The following is a 10,633-nucleotide window of genomic DNA, read 5'->3' as shown; positions in this document are numbered from 1 at the left end:
AAATCACTCGAGATGTTTAAGGATAAGAAATTTAGCACTCAACAGTCAATATGTAAAGTTGTTACCATAGGCTTGTGTGAAAATCAAATCTCCACCACTATATATTGAGATGATACATCAATCAAAAGGTCTTTAGAGGGTTGTAACGTGGCTTTGGTTAGGGGATGTGGTTACAAGCTGAAAAAGAAGGTTAGAATCAAGATTGAATTGAAAAATTACCTAACTAGAAAAATACTACAACTTGATAAATTACATTTCTAATTATAAACTCCTAGAATTGAGCTTTTCTTCATAGGATAAGGAATTTAAATACGTGAGCTTAAAAACAAGGAATTACTACTAATATGTATGTATGTATGTTTTTTTTTAGAACAAGTCAAATAACATAGAACTTTGCTAATTATTACAACGAAAAATAAAACATAGCTAAGCAACTAATTCAAATCAAATCTCAACAAAAATCGGGATCAAATTAGGGGATTTCAACAATAATGGGTTATGGGTTAATATTAAGGGTAAATTAATGAATGGCTTGTTAGGCTCAAAGGGGTTCACTAAGGGTTAATTATGAGGGTAGGCTTTTATGGAGTAAGTGGGTTAAACCTAAGTGCCTTTATCATCTCGACATATCAAATCAATGGTGTGGTCTTGACATGCATAATCAAGAAAGTTCTAGAATAACGATTCGATATTGACGCACTCAAAGCAACAATAAAAGTGAGCATAAAAGAAATAATATATGCTCTAAGGGCTCAAGATCTCACAAAAATTATGGCTTTTTATGTTTAACCTATGAATTTCAACTCAAGATAATACCTAAACTTGGGGAAACAACCTAAAATTTTTAATTTTCAAGAATCAACTTTTCATGCTTGATTCTTTAATTCCTTTAAAGTTTAAATAGTCAATGCATAAACGCCTATGTTTTAATTCAAGACATATCAATGAAAATCATAAATTAATCAAGATTCATTAGTGATATGAGTGATTCATGTGAGAATAAGACAAAATTTAGGGATTTTTCTGATAATGATATAAATAACCCCCCACACTTAATATGTACATTGTCCTCAATGTGCAAAGATAGTATTACTGAACAATATAGATATAAGAGAGGGAGAGAAGTGAAACTTCGTGAATTTGTGGATGAATTACTTGAATTGGAGTTGTTGAGAATAATCGGCCAAGGCAATGATAAGATTGGAAGAGGATACTCGGTGGTGGTAGAGGTTGGGTTCTACAACCACAGTGTCCAGCGAAGACGTTATCGTGGTGGTCGGGTAGGACATGGCAGTCGTGGAGAACCTTGTCTAGTAGAGTTTCAAGTTCCTAAGTGATGGTGAGCTTTGGAGCTCTTTATACCTGTGATAAAATCAAGAACTCTTTAGGAAATATAAAGAAGCAGAATTACTCGTAATGAAATAGCCGAAACTTTATATTGTTCAATAAAAATTATAAAACCTAAAAATGAAATAGTATTAAAGGAAAATAAAATAAAAAGTACTTAAAGAAGATAAATAAAGATAAAAGTGAAAATAAAAATAATAAATAAAAAGTCTTTAAACATCGTCATCGCTGGATGGTTCGCGAGGTGGTGGTGGCAATGAGATGTGAAAGTGCTGACAAATCTGATGTAGAGTAGCATCAATGTAATCAAAGCACTAAAAACACTGCTACTCAAATTGAGTAAGGCTCTCAGAGATGTCAAAGTATGAAGCAGCCGCATGAAATGGGCGATGAATGGGCGGTGGCTGAGATGGTGGGTCCTCGTGTTGTGGAGGGACATTATCAGTAATGTTCTTTAGGTCCTCCTCCTCGGTGGACTGGACCAGGCGGTACTGGGGAGGGTCAACTCCACGTCGTCGCTCGATCAACCTCATATGTAGCATACTCGAGATGCCCTGTAGGAACATCTAACCAATGAGGGTGAGGGAAGATGCTTGTACCGCCATGTTGAGAAGGCAAAAATACTGCGCCAAGAGAGTCACATAAGGGCCGATGGATATGACTCCCTTCCTATGCCGCTCCATCTGATGGCGAGGGCAATGAAATAGGCAAGGTCGAAGACATGCCCGTTCACTATACTCCATAAAAAGTAAGCATCATAAGTGTTGATGACGCCGGTGCTCTCTCGCCACCCTGTCAGAGTGTGGGCCAAGATGGCGTGTAGGTATCGCAGGGATGGGGCAAGGGCCGATGCCTTGGAGCGACTAGGGTTGTAGAAGGCCAAAGCAAGAATGAGGGCCCATCTAGTAGTTGGAGAGAGACAAGTGGATGTGGTGATGGAGGGTGTCAAAATCATCGTCGTCCATGAACTCCTCCATACATAGCCCCAAAGCGACGCCAAACTCAGTACACTCAACTAGCAGACTAAACTATCGAGACGGAACTAGACCGTTCCAGAATCATCGAACTATGTCATGACGACTTGAAGGTGGAAGGTCGAGTAGAGTTCGAGTGTGAGCTCGAGGTATCCCGCTCGATGATCTCTAAAAAGAGCCCTCGTGGGTCAGCCGTCAGAAGGGTTCGGACCACGTCAGCCAGTTGGATTTGTTCAACTGCGACCTAGTCAATGTGATGGCCCGCGCCTAAGGGTCGGGCCCATAATATCTAAAATAGCTCCTCTTGCGGTCCCGGTGGGAATTATAAGAATGGGTGCCTGATCTCTACGGTAGGACCAGAGGATGATGCTGTTCTTTTCCTCTTTTTCGGCGGGGATGGTGGTTTTCTTACCGCATGTATTGGACATGATATACCTGCAAGAGGAAATTAAATCTTAATGAATGTAAAAGATAACATATATTAACAAATTCAAAAATGAGTTAACCATGAATTGAACTAAAAAATGCAATCAAAAACTACTAACACTAACAAGACTTAACCAAAAGCAATCAAACTTGATAGAGTTTTTATGGTACATGGCAGAGTAATAGCAGGACTAAATTCAAAATGAACTAAATGAAAGTATCTAAGAATGGTGAACTAAATCCTAAAAATGAGGATGATATGATAAACAATTAGTAGCAAAAGAAATAAAAGGATAAAAATTAGGATTATCATGTTAGCAAGCATCCAAAGGAAGTAATAGAGAAGAGAAAATCATTAGTGGAGGAGTGGTAGTCGGAGGAGCAACGGTGTGATGGTGGAGAGCGGTTGAGGTCTGCCACGGGCATGGGTGGTGTGCCATGTTGTGTGCAAGGGTGAGAAGAGGGTGGAGGGAGAGAGAGAGGGGAGAAAAATAAAGGAGAAAGAAAAGCTAGGGTGGCCGGTCAAAGGTGGGGGAGGGGCTGTAGTAGCTAGGGTTTAGAGTTTTTGGGGAAGGGAATGATGAATAGTGAGGGGTTTATATAGATATTAGGGCATACAGTGTGTCGCAAGGTCGTGTTCTACTTTGTTTGCTTCTTCCACGCTCTTGTATGAATGTCCACGCCCATGTTTTTTGTTAGTCTTGACCATGAGTAGTGAGCACGGGCGTGTCTCACGCCCATGCTATTCTCTCAGTTTCAGCCATGGCCTCGACACGCCCATGTTATTTTGACAGATTCACCACGACTATGTCGCACGGCCGTGGCAACTTATCGACTCCCATATTGGGGAAAAATTTTTCCCTATTTTCACACGGCCGTATCGTATGGTCGTGTTGCCTTCTATGGTATGGGCACAACCTAAGGCAAGCCTATGGGCAAGGTCGTGTGGTTCTGGAAAACCTGTGTTCAGTGTCTCAATTAGTGGATTTAAATGTTAAAAACTAAAATTTAAAGAAGTTAACACCATTAGTGCTCGGGTTACCTCCCGAGAAGCACTTATTTATAGTCTAAGCTTGACTTACTCTCTGTTGTGTGGTCATGGTGGTGTGAGGAGTTTACACTCCTCATTCCTACTATCAATTTTATCAAAATAAGGTTTTAGACGAGTACTATTTACCTTGAACATACCAAATTTGGGATGAATTACCTCGACTATGCCATATGAGAAAATGCTCTAGTACCATAAGAGGGATTTCTCTATTAGGTTCAGAGGTGGCAATCCGAGGGTCTACTATATCTAATAGTACTTTGTCTCCAATCTTAAGTTGATTTGGTGACATATTGAGCTTGTCATGGCATGGTTTTGGTTTGTCGTGTGATCTCGATTTTGTGTCCGCCACTCATCTAGTTCCTCGACATGTAGCCTTCCTTCTTCATAGATAGGTTCTTTGTTGTTATTCGAACAAGGGTCATGTATGCTTTTCGAATGTATTTCCTGCAAGGAAGGTTGCACCACATGATCATCATTGGTAGAATTTTGAGCTTGAAGAGTGATTGTTTCCTCACCCATATGAAGTGTGAGTTCACCTGTACCAACATCAATTATAGTTCTAGAAATTGCTAAAAAGGGCTTTCCTAAAATTAAAGGCACGCCACTATTCTTTTCTATGTCTAGAACAACAAAATCAACTGGGAATATGAATTTGTCAATTTTAACGAGTAGATCTTCAATAATACCCTTAGGAAATCTGATTATTTTTTCTGCTAATTGAATGCTCATCCTTGTTTGTTTGGGTTTTCCAAGACCTAGTTGTTTAAACATTTTATAAGGCATGACATTGATACTAGCCCCTAAATCAACCAAAGCATTATCAACATCTAAGCTACCAATTAACAAGGAACCGTAAAACTCCCTAGATCTTTTAATTTGTTGGCTAACTTATTTTGTAGTATGGTGAGCAAACTGCATTTAACTCCACATGGGATGCCTCATACAACTTTCGCTTGTTTGTTAAAAGCTCCTTTAAGAATTTAACTGCGTTTGGCATCTGTGAAAGAGCTTCAATAAATGTTAAGTTAATATGTAATTTTTTTAATAATTTAAGGAATTTACCAAATTGTTCGTATGTATTGTCTTTCCTTGTCGCATTGGGGTATGGTACACGAGGTTTGTACTCTTTACTTACCGGTGTTTGTTCACTATGGTCTACGTCACCTTTGCTTTTACTTACAACAATTCATTGCCTCGGTTCTAGTTTTGGTTCTGGTTCGATGAACCCTTCCTCATTTTGAATGGTAATTGCATGGAGCTGTTCCCTTCAGTTAGATTCAGTGTTACTCGACAAGCTACCTTGTGGTCGTTTAGAAATCAATTTGGCGAGTTGGCCTATCTAAGTTTCAAGCCCTTGGATCGACGCTTGTTGATTCTTAAGTGCTGCTTTAGCATTCTGAAAGTGAGTTTCTGACACCGAGATAAACTTTGTTAGCATCTCCTCAAGGCTCGGCTTCTTTTCCTGTTGGTAAGGTGGTTGTTGAAAACTTGGAGAATGTTGTGGCCTTTGATTCCCTTGACCACCCCATGACAAGTTGGGATGGTTCCTCCAACCCATATATTGAACTTGTTGCTCCTTGGTGCTAGGGTTGAAGGGTTGATATTCTATGTATGCTCCTCCTCCATTTGAATCGTACCTCATCACTAGATGTACTTGAGTAGAACCACACAAACTATCAATCTTTTTATTTAAGAGTTCTACCTGGTTAGATAGCATAGTAACCGCATCGAGGTTGAAAACACCGCTACTTTCATCGACTTTGTTCTCATGACTTGGCACTGATAGTTATTCAGTCACATCTCTTCAATAAATTCATAAGCCACTTTGGTGTTATGTTATTGATAGTCCCACTAGTAGTTGCGTCGATTAGTTGTCTTGTTGAAGGTTTCACGCCATTGTAAAATGTTTGAACCTGCAACCATAAAGGTAACCCATGGTGAGGGCACCTTCTCAATAGGTCCTTGTATCTCTCCCATGCATAATAGAGTGTCTCTAGATCCATCTACACAAAAGAAGAGATATCATTCCTCAATTTAGCCATTTTAGCCAGCTGAAAATATTTAAGTAAAAAATTTTCGGTCATTTGTTCGCAAGTAGTGATTGAACCTCGTGGTAACGAGTTCAACCACTATTTAGCTTTTTCCTCAATGAAAAGGGAAACAACCGAAGGTGAATGGCATCATCAAAAACACCATTAATTTTAAAAATATCGTAAAACTTTAGGAAATTAGCAAAATGAGCGTTTGGGTCCTTGTCCTACAAACCATCAAACTGAACAAACTATTGGATCATTTGAATTGTGTTAGGCTTCAGTTCAAAATTATTTGCAGCAACAGCAGGCCTAACTATACTTGACTTAGTTCCTATTAAAGTAGGTTTAGCATAATCATACATAGTGCATGGAGCAGGATTCTGATTTACTGGATCAGTAGCAATCACAGGAGGTAGTGGATTTTCTTGATTTTCAGCCATCTTCTCGGTTGTGGTGTGAATGTCATCCTCTTGGTCTTCCTCTGTGTATCTTAGGTTTCGCCTTATTTCTCTTCGATTTTTGTGAGCTGTGCGATTGATCTCGCTATCAAAATGTAATGGTCCTGAAAAGTTTCTTCTAGTCATGCACTATAAAAACCTGCCAGAAGCGAATAAACGAAAAATTAGAAAAGAAAATAAAATTTTAAATTGAAATAAAAGTAGAATGGATAAAGTAATAAATATCAAGTGTTCCTAAAATCTTAGTTCCCTGGAAACGACGCCAAAACTTGATATGATGTGTTTATGAATCATGATAAGTTTTGTAATTTATGAATGTCCGTTCTTGAAAACTAAATATTATCACGACAAAGGCAAGTGCACCTTACCGAATAGTAGTATAGCTTATGGCAAGACTAGGATGTCGAACCCAAAGGAACTAAAAGTACTAGTATTAACTTTCTTTTTATTATCTAGCTTGAAATAAAGGGGTTTGTTTTATCTAAACTAATTACTAAACTAAGAATGCACAGGAAGTAAATTGGGGAAATAACTTTTGGGAAAAATGAATGATTTGGACAATACCTAAGGGAAAAATCCACCTAGACTTCACTTGTTATTGACTTTGAATCAGACGATTTATTCACTTGACTTGATCCATAGAAATCCCTAATTTATTTTACTATCTCTCTCGATACTAACAATGTCTAACCCTAGGTTGATTAATTGAAATCTCCTTCTAATTAACTCCCTAGTGTTGCATTAACTCGATCTATTGATTTCCTTGTTAGGTTTCACCCTAATCCGGCAAAATCTTGTCACCCTATCTCTAAGCGTCCAATCAACTCCACTTAATTATGTTAGATCTACTCTTAGACAGGGACTTTTTGCTCCTCTGAATAAGCACATCAATACTTGAATCAATATCCTGGAATATTAAAGCAAGAATTAAGAACTCATAATTAAGAACAAGTCAAATATTTATCATACAATTCAGATAATAATAACAAGATCCGTCTTAGGTTTCATTCCCCTTAGGTATTTAGGGGGTTTAGTTCATATTTATGAAAGAAAACACTCAAAATAATAATGATAACAAAACATAAAGAAAACCAAAGAACTCTTAAAGGGAATTGAAGGGAGATCTTCAATCTTGAAGGTGGATCTGGCTTCTGAGATGGATCAATCAGCTTTCTTTGAGTAATTCCTTGCCTCTTACTCCGTGTGCCCCTTTAATCCTCCTCTTCTATGTTTAAATAGGCTTTAGAATGCCTAAAAGCACTCAAGAGTGGCCCTTTCCAAATAGGACTAAACTTGGGCTCGACAGGGACACGCCCGTGTGACACGCCTGTGTGCGATTGCTTCAAACCATGTTCAAGTCTGTTGAATGGACACGGGCATGTGAACTACCCATGTGAGGAAGTCCAGGTCGTGCTGATTTCCCATGTTGACCCATTTTCTCCATTTTTGGCCCGTTTTTGCTCTTTTTACTCTCCAATGCTCTCTTAAGTATAAAATATGAAATTAAAGGATTAGGAGCATCAAATTCACCAAATCTAAGGAGAAATCATCCATAAATGTGCTAATGATGGGATGAAAATATGTATAAATTACGGTTTATCATCGAGTAATTCTTTTCATGCGGCTTCAACTATCTCGAGGCATAAGCTATGACTTTGCCTTCCTGCATCAAAACACAACCCAGGCCGTTCAATGATGCATCACTATAGATCACAAATTCTTTAGCCGATTCTGGCTGTACCAACACTAGAGCTTTAGTCAAAAGAGTTTTCAGCTGATCAAAACTTTTCTGGGACTTATCTGACCACTCAAACTTAACATCTTTCTGTAGCAGTCTCATCATCAGGGTTGCAATCATAGAGAAACCTTTTATGAATCATCAGTAATAACCGGTGAGTCCCAAAGAGCTACGAACTTCAGATACATTTCTTGGAGGCTTCCAATCTATTATTGCAGAAATCTTACTCAGATCAACCAGAATACTCGATGCTGACACAATATGTCCCGAAAACCAACTTCACGCATCCAAAATTCACATTTACTGAACTTTACAAATAGCTGCTTATCTCGTAAAGTTTGTAACACTACTCTTAGAAGTTCAGCATGCTCGGATTCATTACAAGAAAAAATCAAGATATCATCAATAAACACAACAACAATTCGATCCAAATACGGTCTAAAGATCCGATTCATTAGGTCCATAAAAATAGTAGATGCATTTGTTAGTCTGAAAGGCATAACTAAAACCTCATAATGTTTGTACCTCATTTGGAAAGTGGTTTTCAGCATATCAGAGTCTTTAACTCGTAGCTAATAGTAACCCGACCTCAAATCTATCTTGAAAACACTGTAGCCCCTCTCAACTGATCAAACAAATCATCTATACGTGGTAGGGGATATTTATTCTTGATAGTCGCTTTATTTAGTTGTAGATAATCGATGCACATTCTCATAGTTCCATCTTTTTTTTCACAAAAAACCGGTGCACCCCAGGGAGAATAACTCGGTCGTGCGAGACCTCTATCTGTCAACTCTTGTAACTTAGCTTTCAACTCTTTTAATTCGGTTGGTGCCATTCTATACAAAGTTATCGATATCAGAATTGTTCCTGGAACTAACTCAATACCAAACTCTACCTCTCGGATCGGTGGCAAACTCGTTAACTCTTCAGGAAACACATCTAGATATTTGCACACAATTTGTACTTGATTCAATCTTCTTTTTAGTCACTTTAGAATTGAGTACATAAGAGAAGTAAGTTTCACAACCCTTTTTCACATATTTTTGAGCTAACATCGAAGAACTCACTACCGGTAAACCATTCAAATCATTACACTCAATCCAAATTATTTCATCATTCTGACATCTCAAATCAATAGTTCTCCATTTTAGTTTACAATTGCACCGTGCAATGTTAACCAATCCATACCCAGAATTATATCAAATTCGTCAAATGGTAACAACATTAGATCGGTCGAAAAACAAGAATCTCGAATCATCAATGGACAGTTCTTGCATACTTTATCAACCAAGAAACATCTGCCTAAGGGGTTCGATACTCTAATTACAAATTCAGTAGACTCTATAGGAAAAGTCTTATTGGATACTAAAGTCTCACATACATAAGAATGAGTTGATCCTGGATCTATCAATGCAATCACAGTAGTATCATAAAGAGTGAAAGTACCAGTAATAACATCTGGAGATGAAGCTTCTTCAGAGCGCAAATAGCATAGGTTCTGGCAGGTGCTTGGGCTTTAGATCTGACAACCGTGTCTTTAGTTATTCTCTGACTACCACTTACATTACTTATGTTTCTAGGTGCTGCAGTGTTACCCGGCCTCGTATTCTGCACTATGTCTTGTTCAACCAACTCAGGACAATCACGAATGAAATGATCTAATGATCCATATTTAAAATAGGTCTGATCATTCAGTCTACAGTCACCGGGGTGGCATTTACCACAACGTCTGCACTCGGGTCGGTTAAATTTGATGTTACAACACTAGCTACTGAGGTAGCCTTCGAACTCACAGGTGGTCTATCTTGATCTCGTCTAGAATAACCCACAGTAGCCTTTGAATGGCTAAAATCATCTCAGAACTTCTTTGATGCTGACTGAAATGACTTACTCGATGATCTTTTCCGTACATTTCTGGCTTTTGAGTCAGCTTTTCTTTTCTCTTTCCCGTGTTCCTCAGCTTTACACGTTCGTTCGACAAGCACAACAAACTCTCAAACTAACAAGCGGATATCTTCATTCAAGCCATCTTCAAATCTCTTGCACATAATTGGTTCAGTCGAGACAAATTCTCATGCATATTGACTTAATCTCACAAATTCTCATTTGTATTCCGTAACAGGCATACGGCCCTGTTTCAGCTCAAGAAACTCTTTGTGTTTCTGATCTATGAATCTCTGACTGATGTACTTCTTTCTAAACTCAGTCTAAAAGAACTCCCAAGTGACTCATTCTTTTGGAACCATTGATATCAGAATTTTCTACCAATGGTATGACGTATCTCTCAAAAGTGAAACAACACATTTAGGACATTCATCAAGAGTACATGACATTTTAGCAAACACTCGTATTGTATTCCCGAGACAAAACTCAGCTCTCTCAGCATCATCATCAGTACTAGCACGAAACTCTTCAGCCCTATATTTTCTAGTTTTATCAACTGGAGGGTTAATCAATTGAATCAGATTTACAGCTTGTGGGATGAAAAGGACTTGTGGAGGATTAGACGGGGGTGGAGGTTGTTGAGTAGCCGGATTTGTCCGTATGTACTGTGTGAACCATTCGTTCATCATCTTGAAGAAGGCTTGTTTAGCCTCTCCCTC

The 10,633-nt window shown here is 38.4% G+C and overlaps 1 non-coding gene across 1 annotated transcript; it reads left to right on the top strand.

The window, feature by feature from the left end:
• The first annotated feature begins 5,727 nt into the window (after positions 1-5,727).
• LOC128284918 (small nucleolar RNA R71) lies at positions 5,728-5,834 on the top strand. Its single transcript, XR_008275337.1, has one exon. It is a non-coding gene; the product is annotated as a small nucleolar RNA R71 (small nucleolar RNA).
• The last annotated feature ends 4,799 nt before the right edge of the window (positions 5,835-10,633 follow it).

The sequence above is a fragment of the Gossypium arboreum genome, chromosome 11 (assembly GCF_025698485.1).
Source record: "Gossypium arboreum isolate Shixiya-1 chromosome 11, ASM2569848v2, whole genome shotgun sequence".
In the NCBI taxonomy this organism is placed as follows: Eukaryota; Viridiplantae; Streptophyta; class Magnoliopsida; order Malvales; family Malvaceae; genus Gossypium; species Gossypium arboreum.
This window is presented reverse-complemented; position numbering and strand designations above follow the sequence as displayed.